We start from the raw sequence: 22118 nt of genomic DNA, 5'->3' as shown, positions 1-22118 counted from the left end.
CAATCCACCACTGATGGGGACCACATCTTGAAAGAAGTCTTTCCTGAAGCCCCTTTTCTGGCCTTCAAACAACCCCCAGTATTGCCAAGCTCATCATCATAAGCAAGCTCCCCACCAACCAACTCAAAGTGGCACCACAGCCTGCCAGAACAACAGATGAAAAACCTGCAGACATATCTCCACTGCTATGATGATCAATATCCCCCACAACACACCTTTCAAGATCCACAGGTCCTACACATGCCCATCTCACCATGTGGTGTACCTCAGCCAGTGCACTAAATGCCCCAGCAACCACTATGCGGGTGAAACCAGACAATCACTACGCTCTCAAATGAACTCACACCAAAAAATGATAAAAGACCGTATCACCGGGGGCAAACACTCCAGTATCCTGGGGCCAACATGTCTACAACAGCACAGAAAACTTTAGTTTATTATGTGAGTTGCACTAGAGCCTAGAGGCTGCAGTCAGGGATTGGGGGCCCCTTGGGCTAGGCGCTGTACACAACTACTTTACTGATATTCTTCTTACTTCATTAGATTGATAATGATGTTAAAAAAGGCACATAACCTACTATCTTATATTCTGTATGCACCACATGATACAGATATGAAATAACATAGGGTAAGCTGAAAATGTCACCTCCTTTTTGCTAGCAGGGTATGAATGCATTTTTATTCTGGCCAATTTTGACTGGGATGAAAGGGGTTACAAGCTATTCTTGTATGCTATGGACTAGGGCCATTGGCTAACCCAGCAGAAAGGGGCCTAAAGCTTGGTCTATTGTCTTCAGTGGGGTCAGGCTTTCACTGAAAGTCCAGCTTGATCCAGATTTGGTTGGTAAACAGTGTAGCAATTGGAGCACAAGAGTAAAGAAATAAACTTGATTACCTGTGTCTGCCAGCAGCTGGGTGGCTGCGTTCTGCACTTGCAGGAGTTACTGTAGTGCCTGAGGAGTCACTCCCAACCAAAGTGCTTGGCAATGGTCAAGCCTGGAGGTTACAAACTGTTAATAATGGTATGCCTCTGAATGTTAGGCCTTCTCTGAATGCACTTCTGTATTGCCCAAGACCCAAGAAAAAAGCACGCTGGAAATATAATAAGAAGCTTAAGAGCTTGCCTGTACTTACGTGCTTTGGAATCAGTGCTTAGCTTACTGAAAGCCAGATTTAAACATGCAGTAACTGGACCTTTTAAGGAGGACTGCCTTTATTCCTACCATTAACAAGTGGAGTTTGAGTCATCACCACCTTGTGTTTCCCCACAGCTTCCATGGAAGTGTGGTTTCCACGGATACTGCTGTGAGATGATAAATAGCAGCACTGGGAGAAAAACGGTTTAGTACTTCAACTGGTGCATTTCCTTAATAGAAGACTTTTTGGGGAGAGGGAATTTTCAGTTTATTTGAAAGAGGACAAACTCTTCCAGGGGGTGGAGCTGTGTCAATTTTGTGTCTGCCCCACCTTCCCACATGGTCATCTCTTCATTTCAGTTATTCTGCTATCTCCACTTTCAGTGCTACTTATTGTGGTCCGGGATGTAGGCAGTCTGGCCTATTAGTCAGAGCAGAGTCAAGTCTAGTGGGTGGGGGCAGGCATCCAGACTGGGAAACCAAGCCACGGATCAGCACCAGAGTCAATTGCCAATTACCAGAGCCAGGACCAGGAATCAAAGCTGAGGGTCTGAGCTGCGGCCAGATTCCAAATGCCAGAAACAATGGTCAAGTCAGAGTCAGGGTCAGAAGTTGGATGCTGGGGTCAAAGCCAGGACTGGTCATTGATGATGGGAGGTCAGGCAAGGATCAGGCATGGAGCGGGAGCACAATGGGAACGGGAGTCAAGGCAGGGGTGAGGCAGGAGCGGAGCAGGAATCAAAAACAGGGTTGGCACAGGAGGTAGGCACAAGCAGGGTCCAATGCAGCAACAATAGGAAATCACCTTGTTGCTCAGACAGACTTCCTGTGCCTCCTTCTGGCTTAAATAGTGTGGTTGGACCAATTGGTGAAGCCAGGCGATCCTCCAATCAGGGTTCCTGTGGGTGGTGCCTTGGCTGATGCTATAGTCCTACTAGCTTCTCAGCCCACCAGGTTTCAGCAGATGTTGGGTGTGGTCCAGGATGCAGCAGCTGTTTAGGGACTCCCAGGCCTAGGTTCAAGACCTGGAACATCACCCTTCCCTTCTCTCTCTGTCACCGCTCCATGCATCTTGTCAATCCATACCCATCTGCTTCCTGGGCACCAGACACCTCTGAAGAAAGTCCAGGGACCATGTGGACTTCCTCCACCACACATTTGTTCTCTCTTATCTTTCAGTTTTGGCATCACCCTTGCCAAAGAACTTTCTATCTCTTCCCTAATTGGCTTCAGTGCCCATCACCTCTTCACTTTTCTTCCTCTCATTCCCTCTCCTCTCCCCTTCTTCCCCTGCCTTCCTCTGGGCACAAGAACTTGCCAAAATTTTCAGAGGCAGGGATGACACTATCAGTGGTGAGCTCCATCCCCCTCCTTGCCTCTATCCTCACTCAGCCTCATTCCCAGTTTCTCTCATCCAGCTCTGTTCCTGCTCTCAGTCGGCACCAGTCTGTAATGAATCCACATGCAGCAAACAACAGCCACAATGTCAGAGTGAATCTCTCTCCTCTGCTCTCTCACATATCCAGATCCTTCAGCTCCAAAAGCATAGGCTTGTACCACTTGGGCTAAAAGAGGTCTTCCACAGTTGGAATGCTTCCCTGCCAGACAGCCGCTAGAGGGCAGCATCTCACTAGCAAAGCTACATTGCCTCTGCAATGGCTTTTCTCCTTCCTTCTCCTACACTTGGGCCAGTATCTCTCCAAGTTCTGCCATTAGCCCCTCTTCTTCTTTTTGACTGTACCCCTGGGAGAACCCATCTTTCCCACGGCTTTACCACCTGCCCACCCCCATTACTACCAACCCCAAGTGTTTAAAAATAATGAGATTGCCTTTAAATCATGAGTATTTTTTAACATAAAAATGTTGTTCTCTTTATTTGCCTTCTGCTTTCTGAATCTCTAAGGTAGAGCTGGGCGGGAAACAGTTTTCCTGTCCCATAAGAATTTTTGAGATTTCAATCATTTTCACAAACCAATAATCTGAATTTTTTTTGATTGTGTCAAACTAAAACTTTTTTGTGTGATAATTCTGAAAAGTTTAATTTCAATTTAGCCCTTTTTAATTTTTGTAAACATTTTTTTAGAACAACTTAGCTAGAAATTCAAATGAGAAGTCATTTTGAATAAAAACCCAAACTGTTTGTTTTGAAAATGGGACATTTTTGCAATTTTGAAACTTTCTTCTTCATTTTTTTTCCAAAATGGGAAATTTGGCAAAACCAACCCTTTACCATGAACAGTGTAGGTTTTGATGAATTGGCATTTTCCAATGAAAAAACATGTCAGAAAATTCCTGACCAGTTCTACTTCAGGGTAGGTTTGCTTCACACTTTCAAGCTTTTCTCCCTAACCAGAGGGGCCTTTTTCTTTTAAATGAAAATGGAGATTCTCAGGCACTGTCATAGAATCATAGAAATGTAGGGCTAGAAAGTGCCTCAAGAGGTCCTCTAGGGTAGTGGCTTTCAACCTTTCCAGACTACTGTATCCCTTTCAGGAGTCTGAGTTGTCTTGTGTACCCCAAGTTTCACTTCACTTAAAAACGACTTGCTTACAAAATAAGACATAAAAATACAAAAGTGTCACACACACTATTACTGGAAAAGTGCTTACTTTCTCATTTTTACCATATAATTATAAAATAAATCAATTGGAATATAAATATTTTACTTACATTTCAGTGGATAGTATATAGAGCAGTATAAACAAGTCATTGTCTGTATGAAATTTTTGTTTGTACTGACTTTGCTAGTGCTTTTTACGCAGCCTGTTGTAAAACTAGGCAAATATCTAGATGAGATGATGGACCCCTTTGAAGACCTCTGTGTATCCCCAGGAGTACGCATATCCCTGGCTGAGAATCACTGCTCTAGTTCATTGCCCTGCTCTGAGTCAGGACTAAGTATACGAAGTGTACCTCATGATTCCAGCAGGTGGAACTTTAAGAACAAACACTAAAAATCATAAGAGCTGGCCACACTGTTCTCTCCTCCTCAGTCTCATGTCTCCAGTTGTCTCTCTAACAACTCCTCCTGCATGTCACCCTATGGTGTGATCTTGGGCACATCAGTGAACTTCTCTGTGCTTCAATTTCCCCACCTAAAATTAAGACACCCATCTCTGTAAAGATCCTTGAAATCCTTGGATGAAAAGTACTAAGTGCTTAGTATTTAATGTTATTATTATTTATTCTTTTCCCCACACAAATGCTCCTCATACTTCCCCTTCATCCTGGGGGATAATTCCATCATCTCCGGAGTCTGAAACCACCTCCCACAAACACCCCTAATACCTTCCCTTCTTGTGGTGGATGATTCCATCATCTCCCGAGCTTGCAACCCCCATGTCAGCCTCAGTTCTCTCTCTCTCTCTCTCTCTCTACTCTACTCCTCCTCATTTCTACATTAGGGCTAAACTCTATTTCTTCCTTTGTGCCATGTCCAAAATCCAGCCTTTCCTCTTCATCTCCACTGCCAAAGCTCTTCTGATGGTTTTGGAGCCCCGATATGCTCCTGCCTGGAACTTGACAGCCACTTCCTGCCCTTCCAGTCCATCCAAAACGTTGCCCGTGAACTCCTTCTCTTCCTCTTTCACCATGTCACCCTGTGATGTGGTGCGACTCACCACTGCATTGCCTTTTACTGGCTGTGTTGGGAATTAGCTCTGCACCCTCTTCTGGTGGTGTCTTGCCCACTGTCACCTCTGCTCCTGGACCCACGTCACTACCAGGACTGCGGCGTCCTGTTCATGACACTGCCCTCCAGCTGTGCCACACTCTGTGTTCTCCCCTTCTGGGGGACCTGCAATCTCTTTTCCAGCCACTACTTCAGTGGCAATTACAGTCCTTTGTCCTGGGGCCACTTCCTATGTGGCTCCAGCACCCTTTTCTGCCCTTACCTCAGGACCTCAGCCTGCAGGCCCTAGCTTTCTCTAACTCCCCTCGCCGGTCCCTGCATGCAGCACTGAATTGTCCCAGGTGCTGGGGCGTCTTCCTTCTGTTAGGAGCTTGATCTTCTCCCCTCAAGCTCTAGTCAGCTACTGAACTCTGCTCTGCCTGTAGCCTTTCTTATATGGGCCTGCAGGCCATGATTGGCTACTCCTCTCAACCACGTACTAATTGGCTGCCTCTGGCGCAGCATCCCTAGGGCTGCTTTTAACCCCTTTTCTGCCAGTGAGGGGCAGCCACCCCATCATGCACCCCCTTCTCAGATTTCTTCATTGGCTTCCAATCTGCATCCAAAAATCCCAAACTCCTGGCCCTCATATCAAAGCTCTATAGAGCTCCGCCCCTGCCCACATCTCCTCACCTGCCATTTCGCCACTCGGGCTTTGTGCTCTGCCTACTTCTTTAAACTTTCCACTCTTATCCTTCTCCACCAAGTACCTCGGTGCTTTCTTCCATTCTTCTCCCTATGCCTGGCGTGAACTCCCTGATCTTATATACCACGCAACCCACCTCCCCTTTTACTTCCTCCTAAAACTCCCACTTCTCCAGCCCTGACCACACTCTCTTACCAACTTTACAAAACTCAACCATAATAATAAAGGAACGCCTCCTGTGTACAGCAGGTAATCACATGGCCTTTTTATTGTGTAAACCTCCCTATCCTTTCCACCCCTCCTTGTCTAGTGGCCTCTCCCCCTAGACCATACCATGCCTCACATATTCTAGAAGACTGTAAGACCTTAAGCACAGGGACTCTGTCCTTTATGTGATGGAACATGCCATGGACACTTGTGGTGCTATATTCCTAAGTAATAATTCTAAGGAAGAGGCATTGCATTGGCTTTTAGGTGTATGACTGAGCGTGTAACATTGTCCTCCAGTGGTTGATCCATAGAAGGAAAAGAGGACCCACTAGCATTAGCAGCAAAGCTCTCCTTTAGTCCAGGTGGTAGAGGCCTATATATTTGGAGCTGAAGGACTAAGGTTCTAGCCCAAGCTATCTGTATATCTGTTTGCAGAACATGGATTCATTATAGCATGAGCCACATACACCTCATTAATCAGGTTCCCTCCATGATACAACAGGTAACTTCTCAGGCTTCCCTGGAGGGCAGATTATAATGTGTCAGTGCCTCAGGAATTCACTTCGTAATTATGCAAGTATGGCTCCCGAACATCCACTGCCATATACCATGGAATAAATTCACTTAGGTCTGCCTGAATAGCAAGCTGTTATCCAAGGAACTCTTCATTAGCTAAGTATTATCACACAGCTGACAACATTTCAGTTTTATAAGGTCGTTTAAGCTTTTGTTGATGGTGGTGGTAGTTAGAGAGAGATACACTAGAATCACAATATGGCAATACTGTATTTTACTCTTATTTTATATTCCCAAAGAGTCTTTCAAGTTATTAAAGATAAGGGTGACTGTCAAAGCAAAACCAATGCAACCTCTTTTTCCTGTTATTATTAGGAACACTGTGCTGACTACTTTCCTAATCTTCACCACATCTCCACATTTGTTTCATGTCTTATTGGAAAGGGGCTGGCAGAGAATCAGACTTCACCAAATCATTGGTAGGGGGACAATGCTATTAGAGTGAATGGCAGGGTAAGAAGCCTTCTGCAGTTGGTCACTTTGCCTCTTCTAGTTCAACTTAAAGAGCTCTACTAAGGATTGCTAAGGCCCTTCCCACCCAGGGGTATTTATCTACATTACTGGTAAAGTGCTTGTCAAGAGAACTTAGAAGCTCAGTCCTGTAGGGTGCTGAGTACTCTAGCCTGATCTAACAAAGCATCTAAGCATATCCTTAACATTAAGCATGTGAGTAGGTCCATTGACTTCAGTGCTTAGAGCATTTAGAGCAGTTGCTAGCACAGTTTCAACAGTAGCGTAGACTACTGCCATAGTGTAGAACGCCGTCATGAGTGTCATTTGAACCAGCGATATGTTGGAGGGATCCCCTTGTTAAAAATGTGCTGGCAAAGTGAAAGAAGAGTAGGTTGCTGATCCAGCCTCCTCCCTAGATACAAATGAACTGTCCCTGCCAGAGATGAATTATCCCTGGAACAGATTGCAACAAGAGTCTGGTATTTAAAAGAGCAGAATTCCAGATGGTGGATACTCCAGGAACATCCTGGAAGGACTAACAACCCTCTATCCAAATCCCATGTCAAATTGCACAAGTCAAACACTGTGCTGCACTAGCAAAATACTCCGTCCATTTCAGGACAGTATAAACAGTTCCAGTGCATTTAATATACAGTTACTTGTCATGTGTCATTGTCTTCCTCAATGGTTGTAGTTACAACAATTTGTTTGTATGTACCCAGCAAAGAGTAGTATTACCAGGTCTCACTCCTTATTGCGATCAAGTGACTAAACAAGAGAATTAGGCTCTGACATGAATAATGGGAACATTCAAAATTACATCAGATAGAATAAAACATAGATTTTTGTAAAAGGTCTATAAACTTTCATGCTTCAGGGAATAAACCAACCACTAGCGGCAGGGGTTAGGAATATGCTTCCCTTGTAGGCCGGTTGGTCCATATTTGACCACTTGGGGGTTTCTTGTACCTTCCTTTGAAGAGTCTGGTAGTGGCCATTGTCAGAGACAAGACCCTGGACTAGATGGACCATTGGTGTGAACTGATATGGAAATCTTTATGTTCTGCTTTTAGTACACATAGTTTATCACAGGCTGTTGGAGAAAGTATTTGTGTGTGAGCATCTCACTGGTATGTTGGTAGCACACTCATTGGACACATAATGGCCTCAAAGTGATACCAGAAATATGTGAAGCTTCTGCTTTATAGATCAAGACATATGGGTAAACTGGGAAGAGGGAAGCACAATTTGAGTAAGGCCCTATCCATGCTATGACTGAAGCTGTGCTATCATCAGGCATTCAGCTACATGGTGATAGTCATCACATGTGAACCTAGATAGAAATCATTCTTACCTTTTGGCAGCATTCCATGACCCTGGCAGGATCTTTAACTAGGACTCCAATTCTGCAGCAGGCCAGATTTGGTATAGCAGTATGTATGAAATCTTCTAATGTATATTTTTCCTGTCAGCAGCAGTCTGAAACATTTAGTATAAAGATAGCAAGTGTTTCATTGATAATTGCTCTTGCATTCTTACAGGAAGTTCACTTGAACTTCCAAAGTTGAACCCAGTCATAGATTGCCACATGTGCTACTCTCTCCAGAAGTACTTTGTTCAATTAGCTGCAACAAGTGGACCTTTCATGGAGAATTCATATCTATGTTTCCCCACATGGGGCAGGGTGTTTTAGGATGCATACCAATAGAGTTTTCTGCCCATCAAGTCAGCAGAATAACCTCTGGAGGGCAGTCTAGAACATGGATATGATAAACGGCAACAGAGCGGGTCAAGGAATGAAGAAAATTATTTGTAGCAGATCTGACTAGAGATGGAGAAATGTTTTGAATAATTTATTTGATGATATTATTTGACCATTTAGAAACTCAGTCAAATAATAAAAACATTAATTCATAAATATTTAATGAATCATAGACTTGTAGGTCTGGAAGGGGCCTTGAGAGGTCATCAAGTCCAGCCCCCTGCACTGAGGCAGGCCCAAGTAAACTTAGACCATCCCTGACAGGTGTGTGTCCAACCTGTTCTTAAAAACCTCCAAAGAAGGGGAGTCCACATCCTCCCTTGGAAGCCTATTTCAGACCTTAACTATTTGAGGCCTTGTCTACACTACAGAGGAAATTCGATCTAAGCTATGCAGTTTGAGTTACGTGAATAGTGTAACTCAAGTCGACATAGCTTAGACCTACTTACCGTGGGGTCCACACTACACTATGTCGACAGGAGACACTCTCCCGTCTACTCCCCCTACTCTTCTCGATCTGGTGGAGTACAGGAGTCGACGGGAGAACAAGCTGCGGTCGATTTAGTGGGTCTTCACTAGACCCGCTAAATCGACCGCCAATGTATCGATCACCGCTCGTCGATACCCCGGTAAGTGTAGATAAGCCCCTAGAAATGTTTTTCTGATATCTAACCTAAATCTCCTTTGCAGCAGATTAAGCCCATTACTTCTTGCCCTACCTTCAGTGGGCATGGAGAAAAATGTATGAATTTCATCAGGCCCTGCTGACTTGAATATATCTAACTTGTCTAAGTATTCATCAACCTGTTCTTTCCCGGTTTTGCTTTGCATTCCTTCCTCCTTGTTAATAATAACTGTGTCACCATTAACCTTTTTAGTGAAGACTGAAGTAAAATAGGCATTAAAATCCTCCACTGTCTTGATGTCAGCAGGTATTACCTCTCCTTCCCTGCTAAGTAGAGGACCTACACTTCCCTTTTTCTTTCTCTTGCTTCTAATGTATTTAAAGTGAGTGACCGGGAGACATCCATTTAGTATATTATTTGTGATTATTATTTGCTCAGCTCTAGAAATAAGCCCCTTCCTGTTTAATAAATTTGAATTCGGTCTAAAGCTTGAGAGCAGGCATTTTCTTGAATAAATTTGCCCTCCATCCGCCTTTAGGAATTCGTTTTTCATTTCCATTTTGTTATTATAGCACTTCTTATTACTTAGGGGATACACGATGATATGTGCCCGATTAGTTCGTTTGCGTTACTCCTCTGCAGAGGAGATAAAATATTCTGTTTCACTATGGGAAGATTTACACTTGAAAAGAAAAAGGCTTCTCACCAATGAGAATTTTGAGGCATTGCTGTTTTATTAAAAGCATTCTGCGGTGTAGCAACATGGCCGAGTTGAGTAAATAATGCACAGTGAATAACTGAGTCATTTAATTTGACCCCGTTTTCCTGTCTCTTGATTCTCCATAACCGGCTTTCAGTTTTTAAAATGTATTCACATCACAGGGTGACTGGCTCTTTAAGGAGAGTTGGGACCCCATCCTCCCCTGTGACTTCTTGGCTACCTCCAGCTGAGACTGATCAGCTGGGCATCAGGTGATTATAGAAGCAGAAAACAGGCCAGTGGGGGAAGAGCTGCAGGGATCAGCAAAGCTCCTGCAGGAGAACAAGCAGACTTGCTCGCTTTTGGAGCAGGGGGACCCCTAGGCAAGCAGCCGGAAGACTACTAGAAAAGAGCTGCCCAGAGCAGGGAGGGTCTGGCAGGAAGTTGCTGGGCCAGGTGGGAGAAGCACGATTTGTGGCTCTCTCTGAGACAGGTGGCCTGTACAGTGGAAAGCTGTAAGGAACAGACAGACCTTGGCTTAGAGCTAAGGAATGATTGACGGGCTGTACGAGTTTTTTATGGAAGAAATAAAGCTGAAGCTCCGAGAAAAGGGCCTGACTCAGACTCTGAGCGAGCCATGTCACTCCTTCCTGGGCTGAGGCACAGCACAGCAGCCTACAATTACACCTCTACCCCAATATAATGCTGTCCTCGGGAGCAGGGCCGGCTCCAGGGTTTTGGCCGCCCCAAGCAGCCAAAAACAAACAAACAAAAAAACCAAACAAAAAAAAGCCGCGATGGCGATCTGCGGCGGCAATTTGGCGGGAGGTCCTTCACTCCCAGGCAGAGTGAGGGACCATCCGCCGAATTGCCGCCGAATACCTGGACATGCCGCCCCTCTCCGGAGCGGCCGCCCCAAGCACCTGCTTGAGAAGCTGGTGCCTGGAGCCGGCCCTGCTCGGGAGCCAAAAAATCTTACCGCGTTATAGGTGAAACCGCGTTATATCGAACTTGCTTTAATCCGCCGGAGCGCACAGCCCCGCCTTCCCGGAGCACTGCTTTACCGCATTATATCCAAATTGTGTTATATCGGGTCACGTTATATCGGAATAGAGGTGTAGTTACTTCACATTTAAATTGCCAGGTAAGTTCAGCAAATAATTTGCAGCATGTAGGCTCTTCATAAACAATGTGTTGTGATTATGTCGCCAATAATCTGGAGGCCGAGGTCACTTGGCATTGTTTCTGGTCTTTGTCTGGAGGAGTAAAGTTTTAGAATCAGGTTTCTGGGTTGAACAATTGTGATTACAAAGTGAAAATGTGCTTCCCATGAATATTCTCCAGTAACAGTTGCCTAAAATGATCTGTTTCTGTAAATATGCCTAACACTAAATTCACTTGCTCAAATATTTATAGAAAGCAAACAGAAAAGGGACACAAACACGGCTGAAGCAAATTCTTTAGAAGCTTCTTCTGAATATTTGTCAGCCCTTTTTAAACAGTATTTGCTCAGCTTTGCAAGAAAGCAGTGTCCAAACAATATAATTGGAACCGTCGTCTTCTCTTTGCAAGCAAACCGTTGCAGGTTGAGAGGAGATAGTTACTCAGCCTCCAATTAATTTATGGCAATAAATGAAAGACGTAAAAGATATTGATGTCCATGGCCTAGACTGGTTATATGTTTTTAAAATTAAAATCTGAACAACATATGCAACCAAACACCGATATACACAAAAATCATATGCATTCCTTTTTATGCACAGAGCGGTGCTCTATTGGGAAACACAGCCCTCAGCCAGACCTCTCCTGTCAAAATCTCCCCAGACTCAGTCTTGCCCAAACCCCTTTCTGTCAGACCCTGCCTCAGGCCTTCTGGACTCAGTCAGAATTAGAGCCGGATGGGAATTTTTTTACAAAGTTTTTTCCTCAATACTGAAACTTTTCATGAGAATGTATCCGTTTGGAACAGCTTTTGGTGGGAAAGATTTCTCAGGTCCAGGGGGGAATTTCTGGCAAGAGGCCCTCCCCAGAATGGGCAGGAGGGTAGAGGACTCACATGGGATGTGGGAGACACAGGTGAGTGCCTGAACTCCCAGGCTCCAGAGTAAATATCTCATGATGGAGCTGCTCCACTTCATATAAATAAGTGTATGCCAGAGAAAGACTGACTTTATAGCTTGGTTGCTGGGGCACTGTCAATCAAGCAGAGTGGGGCCTTGAACCAGGGTCTCCCATATCAGCACCCTAACAACTAGGTTAGTGGGTGTTCTGGGGTTGGGGGAGGACAGTGTCTGTCTGTCTGTATCTCTAACTCATGTGTGTATGTATGTGTGAAAAACCTTGACCGCTGAGAGTCTTGTGTAATCACATGACCACGGGAATAGGTGCTTTAAGGCTACGTCTTCACTACCTGCCTGAATCAGCAGGTAGAAATCGATCTCTCGGGGATTGAATTATCGCGTCTCGTCAGGATGAGACAATCGATCCCCGAATCGACGCTTGTACTCCACCAGCGCAGGTAGGAGTAAGCGCCATCGATGGGGGAGCTGTGGAGGTCGATTTGCTGCCGTCCTCACAGCGGGGTAAGTCGGATCAGATACGTCGAATTCAGCTACGCTATTCGCATAGCTGAATTTGTGTATCTTAAATCGACCCCTCCCACCCCGTAGTGAGGACATAGCCTAAGAAAAACACCAGGTCTCACAAGACTCAAAATCATGAGACTGGGTAATGCAGACCTGCTCATAAAAATGAGCTTTTATTGCTTTCTGGTCCGAGGTGTGCTGAAAGAAGGGCTAAGACAACTAACGATGGATAGCCAATAGCTTGAATTCCCTGTGAATGTGCAGTACTTTACAGGTAAGAGGGAGCTACTTTCTCTCAGCGCTTTCGAGTCCTGAGTTGAATGGCTTTCTGCACCAGGCCCTGCCCTCTCCCCAGAGATTCTTTAGGGTGGTAGCTCGCAATAGTACCACCCAGGGTAGCACTGTCCCAAGAGCACACACTGAGTATTGGAGCCTTTGGTGCCTGTCTCATACCAAGAGCATTACTGTTGCAACAACACTTTATCAGTGGGGTCAAGCTAATTTGGCTCACAAGAGTTTAAACCCAGCTCACGTTCCCTATTAGTGAGGGAACAAGCAAATGGATGGGGAGTTCTGCTTTGTAAGGATAGGAAGGACTGAAACCAAAGGATCAAAGAGTGACATCGCTATGAATTCCTGGCAATTAGCTTTCATTTCTCTGGCTGCCTCTGCTCTTCTAGTTCCCAAATTGAAGTGGAAATGCCAAATATGCCACAAGCAGGACTGCTCTTGGGCTGTTTCTGGCCCAGCTGGAAGCAGGAAATATAGGATAGCTCATGAAAGAGTTGGATCTCACAAGATTTCTGCCTTAAAGCTGCAGCCCCAAACGGTTTGGATAATTCTGATAAGCAGTTGAATGTGTGTTCCTATCCAATATTTGCCTGCTGGGCTGAGGTTCACTCATCATTTCATGTAATTGATAACGGTTTCCCATCATCCAGTTGCATAATGCATCTCCTGTCCCTCTGAAAATAAATGGTCATCTAAGCAGCAGTCAGCTAATGAGATATAAGGTCAGAACCACCCCATTCACTTCATTAGCTGGAGATACAATCACAGAGATTGTTTTTCAAGCCTGTGTCTCCTAAAGAATTTAATGAAATGTTGATTTTAATTGGGAACTGTATGTACTGTTTAAATGGGCGGGGTAAATTCTGAAACCAACAGTAAGAAGCAAAGGCATATGATCAGAGTTAGCACCAGAATCCTCCCCTCTAAGGGCAATGAAGGTACAACCATCTTTCTAAGTCTTTAATGACCACATTAATCAAAGGAAATGAATTCAAAGAGAATGAAAACAGGGCATGTGGGGAAATCACATGCAGAACACAGAGGGTTAAAACACAGTCACTCTGACATGAGTTCTGAAGAACAGGTCCCAACAGGCCTTCACAGAAGTAATTCTTTCTTCCTCCTTTAATCTTCCATCTCAGTTGACAATTAAGCACATAATCCTTCATTCATTATTTCTCCATTCCTTTCCACGGCCCCCCTTCATTCTACGGGAGCAGAGAAAGACGAATGCTCCAGGACTGGCCTCCTGCTTTAATAGAACAAAACATGCAGGTGTGCACTGTTCTGGTTAGCGCCTGCTTCCTTTGGGCTTAGTCCTATTTTTTGCTGGAGTCAGTCGGAGTTTTGCCATTATTTTCAACGGGAACAAGATCAGCCCTAGAGTGCTGAAATGCTGAGAAAGTATAACCATAAGGAATAACTTCCAATGGCTTTCATTGGGACTTAGGTTCCTAAGTAATTTAGGTGCTTTTGAAAATGTTACCTGGCAGATCTCAGGAATGCTGGGCTTAGAGACATTTGCTTTGGAACCAATGAAAGACAATGCCTTTATTAAAGGGATTGCATTTTAGTAGAGAATAGATGGAAAAATCAGGATATGCCCCCCCTCCCCCATGAGTTAATTTATAGTCTAAAAATTTGCTAAATGTTTTCAGTACCATCCAAAAGGACCCCTAATCCTTTAGAATCACACAGGAGTAGTCCCATTGTAAAGTTACTCTTGTGAAGAACTGGGGCCTAAATTTGCTCTCTCATTCTGTAGCTCACAGAAATGAAGCTAAATTCACCACTGGCCTAACCAGGTATAGCTTCATGGATGTTCACTGAATCACACCTCTATCTACCAGCAGTGAAAGTGGCTACTATAGAATAAATCCTCCAAATATAAGGGAAATTTGTTTAATCCCAGTGGCTCCATGATGGTGGCAAATTATTAATATATTACATTATATTAAAAGAAAGAATAAAAGGCTAAAATAATATTGATCATTCTTTAAATGTCTTTGTTGATTGTAAAATAATTATACAAAACTATAATCCAAAGTATAATTAGAGGTATTATGGAGAGAACATGATACTCCTAAAGCATCCTTGAAAAAACAAACCAACCCCAAAACAATATTGAACTCTCATTTGTAGTGCAGAATATGGAATACAAAGCACTCATACCATCTACCTGAAACTGCATATATTGTGTCCCCTTTTATCCGCTGTAATGAAACACTGTTTTAACAAGGCAATTGACTTAATGAGATGACTCTTTCAAACACTTCATTGTGATTGTGTTTGGCTGTCCAGAGACACCTGGTTGTGCAATTTCCATAGCTTTTAGTACTGGGAAGTTTTATGCACTATGCTACAGATGGTAAGATCATGATTTTTGAAAAGTTCCCTTCCCACCCCAAGCCAGACAGCTCTTTCATGGCACCTTTCAAGAAAGCAATGCCTACAACAAATGCGGGGCTTCCTCCTGGATATTTGACTTGCTCTTTAGATCCTTTCATCTTAACCAACCCAAATGTATGACATTCAAAGACCTTGCCATGTCCTGTAGCTATTGGCTATCAGATTCAGTTCAGCAAAGCATTTAACCATGTGCATAAAACTATCCCTATTTAGCAAAGCACGTAGGCCAGATTTTTTTTAAAGGTATTTAGGTGCCTAAAGATGCAGATAGGCACCCAGTGGGCACTTCCAAAAATCCCACTAGGTGTTTATCTGCACCTTTAGGTGGCTAAATACCTTTAAAAATCTGTCTTTTAAACTCACCCTTAAATCTCATTGAAGTTAATGGGATTTAAACATACCCTTAAGGGCTTTGCTGAATAGGGATGGATTGCTGAATTGGAGCCATAATGTATATGCATATTTTGGACCCTATCCTGCAAACACTTATGCAGGTGAGTAACTTACCTCACTTGGATATTCTCACTGTCTTCAATGGCACTACTTGGGGGAGTAAAGCAACTCATGTGCATGAGTATTTGCAGGATCGGGCCCTTCAAACAGGGTTTTTTTTTTTGGTAATTAATTGCAAAGACTAAATTCGCACACTAAGATTTTAAAATGATTAATTCCTGTAGCATCTTTCCACATGTTGTTTCATGCTGATGGGCAATGTAGCGAGTGACTAGCACACATCAAAGCCTTCTGCTTTTAATAATGTACACTATCCACCTTTTCCTGTCATTACTAATGCTCTAACAACACTTTCTGTATACCACACCCAGAGAGACAATGGCCGTTCAGAACATGGGCATTGCTATACCCCATCTGATACAGTGTATCCTCTTACCTTGTATCCTATCTCAGATAGTGCTCAGGAAGCTACTGAGGGAGGTGTAAACCCACCACAATGAACATGAACATACCAGTGTATATATGGGGAAGTTTCATCTGAAGTCTAGGCACGTCGTAGTTAGCCTACACAATGAGGTTTTCTAGCCAAAACAGGAGGTGGTTGTGGATGCTGTTCATATAAATGCCCAATCCTCTCTTAAACCCTACTGTGCTCTTTGCCTCAATAATACCTAGTGGCGGTGAGTCCCACAGGATAATTATGTAATGTTAAAAGTAATTTCCTGTTGTCTCTTATAAACGCGTTGCCTCCTACTGAAGCTAAGTGTCCTCACTCTTGTGTCCTGAGAAAATTAACAGGAGCAACCAACTCAGTATCTAAATCCGTCATTATTTTATTTTATATTCGTTTATTCACCTCTTCACTCCACTAAGTTGTCCTAATCTTTTAAATATCTTTCCTCCTATGGAAGCCTTTCTATGCCTCTAATTATTTTGATTGTCCTTCTGTGGATCTTTTCTGCTGAGATGGGATAATCAGAGCAGAACGCAGTGTTCCAGGTGAGAGCAGACTCTCTGTTTATATTGATCATATATTATTCTTTATCCTTCACTTAATGCACCAGAGTATCTTTGCTTTTTCGGCCACTGCTGCACACTGAGCAGATGTTCTCATTGAGCCAGGTAGAGTCACATCTAAGCTATGTCTACACCATGCACCACTGGTGCAGCGTGTAGGGCATGTGTAGCCACATGCCACCATGAAAAACAACTGCATCCGACTGTGGTGTGTGGCTACACATGCCAGTGAAAGACTCTGGCAGTAAGGAGGCAGCAAGAAAAGACTCTGATAACAGGGAGTTGCTGGAGCCTTTCCCCACTGCCTTGCCCCACAGAACCTTTCCTCACTGCTGGAGGAGTTACTATAGCAGGGAAAGGCAGCGGGACACGACACTGCTCAAAATCGCAGTGTAGATGGGAGAGGCAATACGTGGGTATGTAAAAAGCGGTTTAGGTTATATACCCCAAGGGTTCAGATTTGTCTTTACTCACCTAAGCAGGGACTCATTGTCTACACTGCTATGTATACCCGTGTTAGGGATTTGTGCAATGGATGTACACTGCACTCCGCAGTCAGGAGTGTGCAGTGTGGACATACCCCTAGATCCTTCTCCTAATTACAGCAGTAGCTAGCAGCATTCCTTTGGTGGAGACTTGCTGTGACGGGATGCTCCTCTCACTGCTAGGATGGTGCCTCCTCCTGGTCACTCTGGGGAATAGCTTGCCAGGTCAACGCTCCTTCCCCTGGTTGAACACCATACTCAGCCTCTCTCTGTGGGTCTGCAGCCCCTCTCTTACTCAGTGGGCTGCTGCTGCCTCTTTGGGACTCAGCCCTCTGGCCAGGTCACTACACACATTTTCCCCTGCCAGGATACCAAAGGGTTTCTCCAGCAATCCTGGCCAGTCTTCCCGTTCACTGCCTCCTAGTGCCACTTTCTCAGTGTCTGGCAGGGGAACCTGTGCCTGCCCTCTACCCTGGGTTCCAGCCCAAGGACCCCCTAGTCAGGAATCAAGGTCTGTTCCCTTTTAGACCTTACCATCTTTCCGGGAGCCCTTTCCTTACCATCTGGCACTCCCCCTCTCTGGGTTTGCCAGCCTCCTAACTCCCTCCTCTCAGGGGAGTAACTGTAGGCTCCTTGTCTCTGCAGCTCCCAAACGCTCCTCCCTTCTCCCAGGAAGTGGCTGCAGAGTTGCCCAGCCCAGCCCAGCTCAGCTCATTCCTCCCCGGCTGGGCTCCCTCACTCTGTCAAGCCACCTGATTCCTGTCAGCTGTGGCCTGCTGGGTTATTAGCTCTCTTCTCTCTCTCTCCAATAGTTATTTCTTGCTTTATCTCCTTTTTCTTTAGCTGCGTTCCTTCCCCCTATGGATCCAAAGGTGACATGCAGCTCGAAGTCGGGTGAATGGCCATTGAGCATAAGCATAAGATTCTACAGCTGAATTGAACGGAAGAGAAATCCCAGCGCAGGAGATGTAGTTGGCCATGGGAAGAGCTCACATTAGGAGCCTGTGTGGGAGCAGGAAGGAAAGATGCATAGTTTATAAGCAAGCACCTGCCCCTTTGCCAACAGTCGTAGGTGTATCTTTGGGAGTATGAGTTGAGACATTGGCTCTCTTCCAGTACTCTGATATAGTTGCTAATTTTAATAAGAGAGTACATTTTCCCCACCAGCAGCTCAGACACTCAATTCTTCAGATCCTTCATCAATTGTTAGATAAATACCATCTGGTTTCAGTGATTGCAATTTAAATGATCAATTTGTTCCAACACTTCAGTCCCTGATCATGCCTCACATTTATTAGCAAAGAGTAGCTCTGGGGTAGGCCTCTCATCATCTTTCTTTGACTCAGACATTTTTGCCTTTGCACTTCTATCGCACCTCACAAACAATGAGCCATGTTGTCCTCTCCCAGGTGAAAAGCGACAGGAGGGGACTTCTGGGCAGGAAATCTCTAAGGATTCCTCCAGATTGTCCAGATGGGGGAGTGGCCTACAGGGACCATGGGGCTCAGGGGGAGGAGGATTATGCAGGAAAGATAATGCAGTTAGGGGCTGTTATCAGAGGCGACACAGAACTATTGATAGTGAGGGGCACAGTTTAAAGGTTATGGGGAGGGATGTGACTACCCCACGTGTCGCCTCTGGATCTAGAACAGCAATTTTCAAACGGTGGGGTGTGGAACATTCGAGAGGGGAGTGATGACACCCGCTGGTTTGGGCCAGCCCCGTGCAGTGTGCCTCAGGCTCAGGCTTGTGGTGAGTCAAGGGGGTGGAGGTGGCACTCTCTCCGTGAGTCCTGCCGTGCAGGGCTGGCCCAAGCCAAAGTTATTGCTAAATGGAAGGCAGAAATCTGAGACCCCCCCCTCCACATCACCTCTGGCTGTGATATTTCCTCTGTAAGGTCAGTGGTGATATACATTCCACCCTTCCTCCTCAAGCACAGACCTCAGACAAAGTAGAGAAGACTCCATTGGGTCCTGGGGGGAGGGGAAGATGGTGCCGTGATGGCGGTTGAGCCCGCCAGTCCCACGCAAGGGGTCATAGTCTAGCCCGATGAATTTAGCCTCCTGACACACCTATTTCATAGAAGAGGAAATGGAGGCAAAGAGAGACTAAGGCCAACATTTTAAACACGGACGCCTAGCCAGCCATCTAAATCCAGTTATTTCTTAGGCACCTAAATAGAGGGTGTGATTTTCAGGGTTGTTGAGTACTTGCAATGTTAGCCTAAGTGACTTGTGCAAGGACACACAGGAAGTGTGTGGTAGAGCTAGGAACAGAAACTACATCTACTGATGCTCCTGACCTTTCCTTAACCACAGGCGAGCCCTCCCTTTCTTTTTCTAGATTGCTTCCTGAAGATTCAAACAAATGTCTGAATTCCGGCTTCTTATTTCTGTGTAGAAATAACACATGGTGGTTGTTATATCAGAATGCTCTTGAAAAAACATCTATGAGAACAGAAAGAGACTACACTGCACAGATCACAGACCACAACATCTTGTGGTTAGAGTAGACAACTCCTGGGTTCTGTTCCCAACTTTCCAACAGACACATTCTGTGATCTGCTCTTTCTGCCTCAGTTTCTCCATTTCTAGAATGGGGATAATATTGTTACTCCTTAGGCACCGGTTTGTAATATGTGGAAAGAAAAATTGTGTTGTTATGGGAGACTTCAGTTTGGGGGACATATGCTGGAGTTCTCATGCAGCCAATAGAAAAACATCATTCGAGTTTCTAAAAATTATAGATGATAATTTTCTAACACAAAAGGTATTGCACCCAACATTAAGTAACTATTTTGGACCTCATTATGATGGATGAAGCTGAATTGATCATTGAGCTGGAAGTTGGTGGTTGCCTAGATCTGATCATGATCCGATTGCATTCAGTATAGTCAGAGGACAGTCCTAACACAATAAATATAATTGGTGGTTCGAAAGGGCTAATTATGCAAAGCTGAGGAAAACTATGAGTGAAATTGACTGGGAGAAACAATTTAGAAAGAAAAATGTGAATAAAAATTGGGAGTTTTTAAAGAACATTTTATTAAATGGCTGAAAAGTCATGATTTCATAATCAAGAAAGGGCAACTGGCTAAAAGCCCATCCTGTTTCAGTGCTGCAAGGGCAGCAATTAGAAATAAAAAAATCAATATATAACTAATTGTAAAAATGGGAACTAGACAGCAAATATAAATGATTAGTTTTGAAGTGAAGAAAATTGATAAGGGAAGCTAAAGATTGGGAAAAATCTATGGCTGGCAAAGCTAAGGATAATAAAAAGGAGTTGTGGAAGTACAGCAAGAACTGACAGGGATTTGAAGGGGATTTCAATGCAAACAGTCTCTTCTGTGAGCAAGAGTCAGGCTAGCTGTTAGCCTAATAACGCGAGATTTGTAGAAGTGAGGATTGTGTGAGGCGAATGGGAAAGAACTGTGTGAGAGTTTGTTGCGACCTTGTGTAGATAAGTATGGAATGTAGACTAGAGTCTAAATAGATGTGAAAAATAAGATATCAGGATGACCTATGTATAAACAAAATGCAGCTGTTGCTCATTATTGTATGTAACAAGAGGTATAAATGCTTGCTGTAATTGTTTACCTGTAGAGAGACCTGCCTACGAGGGGGAAACCCTGTGTCCTAGTGCACTCTCTCCCTCTATGCAATTGCTTGAGATAATAAAGTATCTGACTTCGCTGCACCCAACCAGAGAGTGAGAACTCTGTTTTTCTCCAACAGAGTTTTAAAAATATATTAGGAACAACAGAAATTCAAGCAATGGAATTGGCCCTTTACTAGATGGCAATGGTAAAACTATTAATGATACAGAAAAAAGTCAAGGCGTACAATAAATATTTCTGTTCTGTATTGGGAAAGAAGCAAGATGAAGTACTTGTAAAACATAAGGATGTTGAAGTACCTTCCAGTCCATTATTAATCAAAGAGGATGTTAAACAGTATCTATTATGGATAAAAAAGAGCTGCTGAGGACACCTCTAGACAACTGATGTTAATTTTAAATCTTGGAATACCAGGAAAATTCCAGAACACTGTAAGGGTGCTAATGTAGTGCCATTATTTAAAAAGGTCAAGTGAGAAGATCTGGTTAAATATAGGCTGGTTAACCTGACACCAGTCTCAGGGAAAATAATGGAAAAGCTGACATAAGCTCCAGTTGATAAAGAATTAAAGGACAGGGATAATATTAATGCCCGTCAACATAGTTTTATGGAAAATAGATCTTATCAAATAAATTTGATTTCATTCTTTAAAATTATAAATGTGGTTGATAAAGGTAATTGTGTAGCTGTAATATACTTAGACTTTTGCAAGTACTACATGACAGTCCAATAAAAAAAAGAACTACCAGTGTCAATAAAGCATACATTAAATGGATTAAGAACTGGCTAACACAAAAAGTAGTTGTCAATGGGGAACCATCATCAAATGGGGGTGGGATTCCACAGGGATTGGTACTAGACCTAACGCTAGTCAACATTGTCATCAATGACATGGAAGTAAATATAAAATCACTGCTGATAAAATTTGAGGATGACTCAAAGATTGGCAGAATGGTAAATAAAGATCAAGCTGGGGCAGTCATACACAGCGAACTAAATCACATAGTAAACTGGGCTCAGCCAAACACAATGCATTTAATACAGCCAAATGCAAAGTTGTACACCTAGGAACCAGGAATGCAGACCATTCCTACAGAATGGGGGACTGTATTGTGGAAAGCAGTAACTCGGAAAAGAATCTAGAGCTCACAGTGGACAAACAACTCAACCTGAGCTCCCAATGTGATGCTGTGGCAAAAAAGGGCTAATTGCAAACCTTGGCTATATAAACGGGAATAGTGAGTAGGAGCAGGGAGGTGATTTTACCATTGTCCACTATTGATGAGGTGGATAATGGAATACCATGTACAATTCTGGTGCCCATATTTTAAAAAAGATGTTGAAAAATTGGAGAAGGTGCAGAAAAGAGCCACAAGAACAACTGGAGGGCAGAGAAAATGCCTGACAGTGAGACTTAAGGAGCCTGATCTGTTTATCTTATCAAAAGGATTGCAAGATGACTTGTTTAGGGTGTATAAAT

The sequence above is a fragment of the Malaclemys terrapin genome, chromosome 6, assembly GCF_027887155.1.
Source record: "Malaclemys terrapin pileata isolate rMalTer1 chromosome 6, rMalTer1.hap1, whole genome shotgun sequence".
Classification (NCBI taxonomy): domain Eukaryota; kingdom Metazoa; phylum Chordata; order Testudines; family Emydidae; genus Malaclemys; species Malaclemys terrapin.
The sequence above is the reverse complement of the archived record's forward strand: the minus strand, read 5'-3'. Positions refer to the sequence as shown.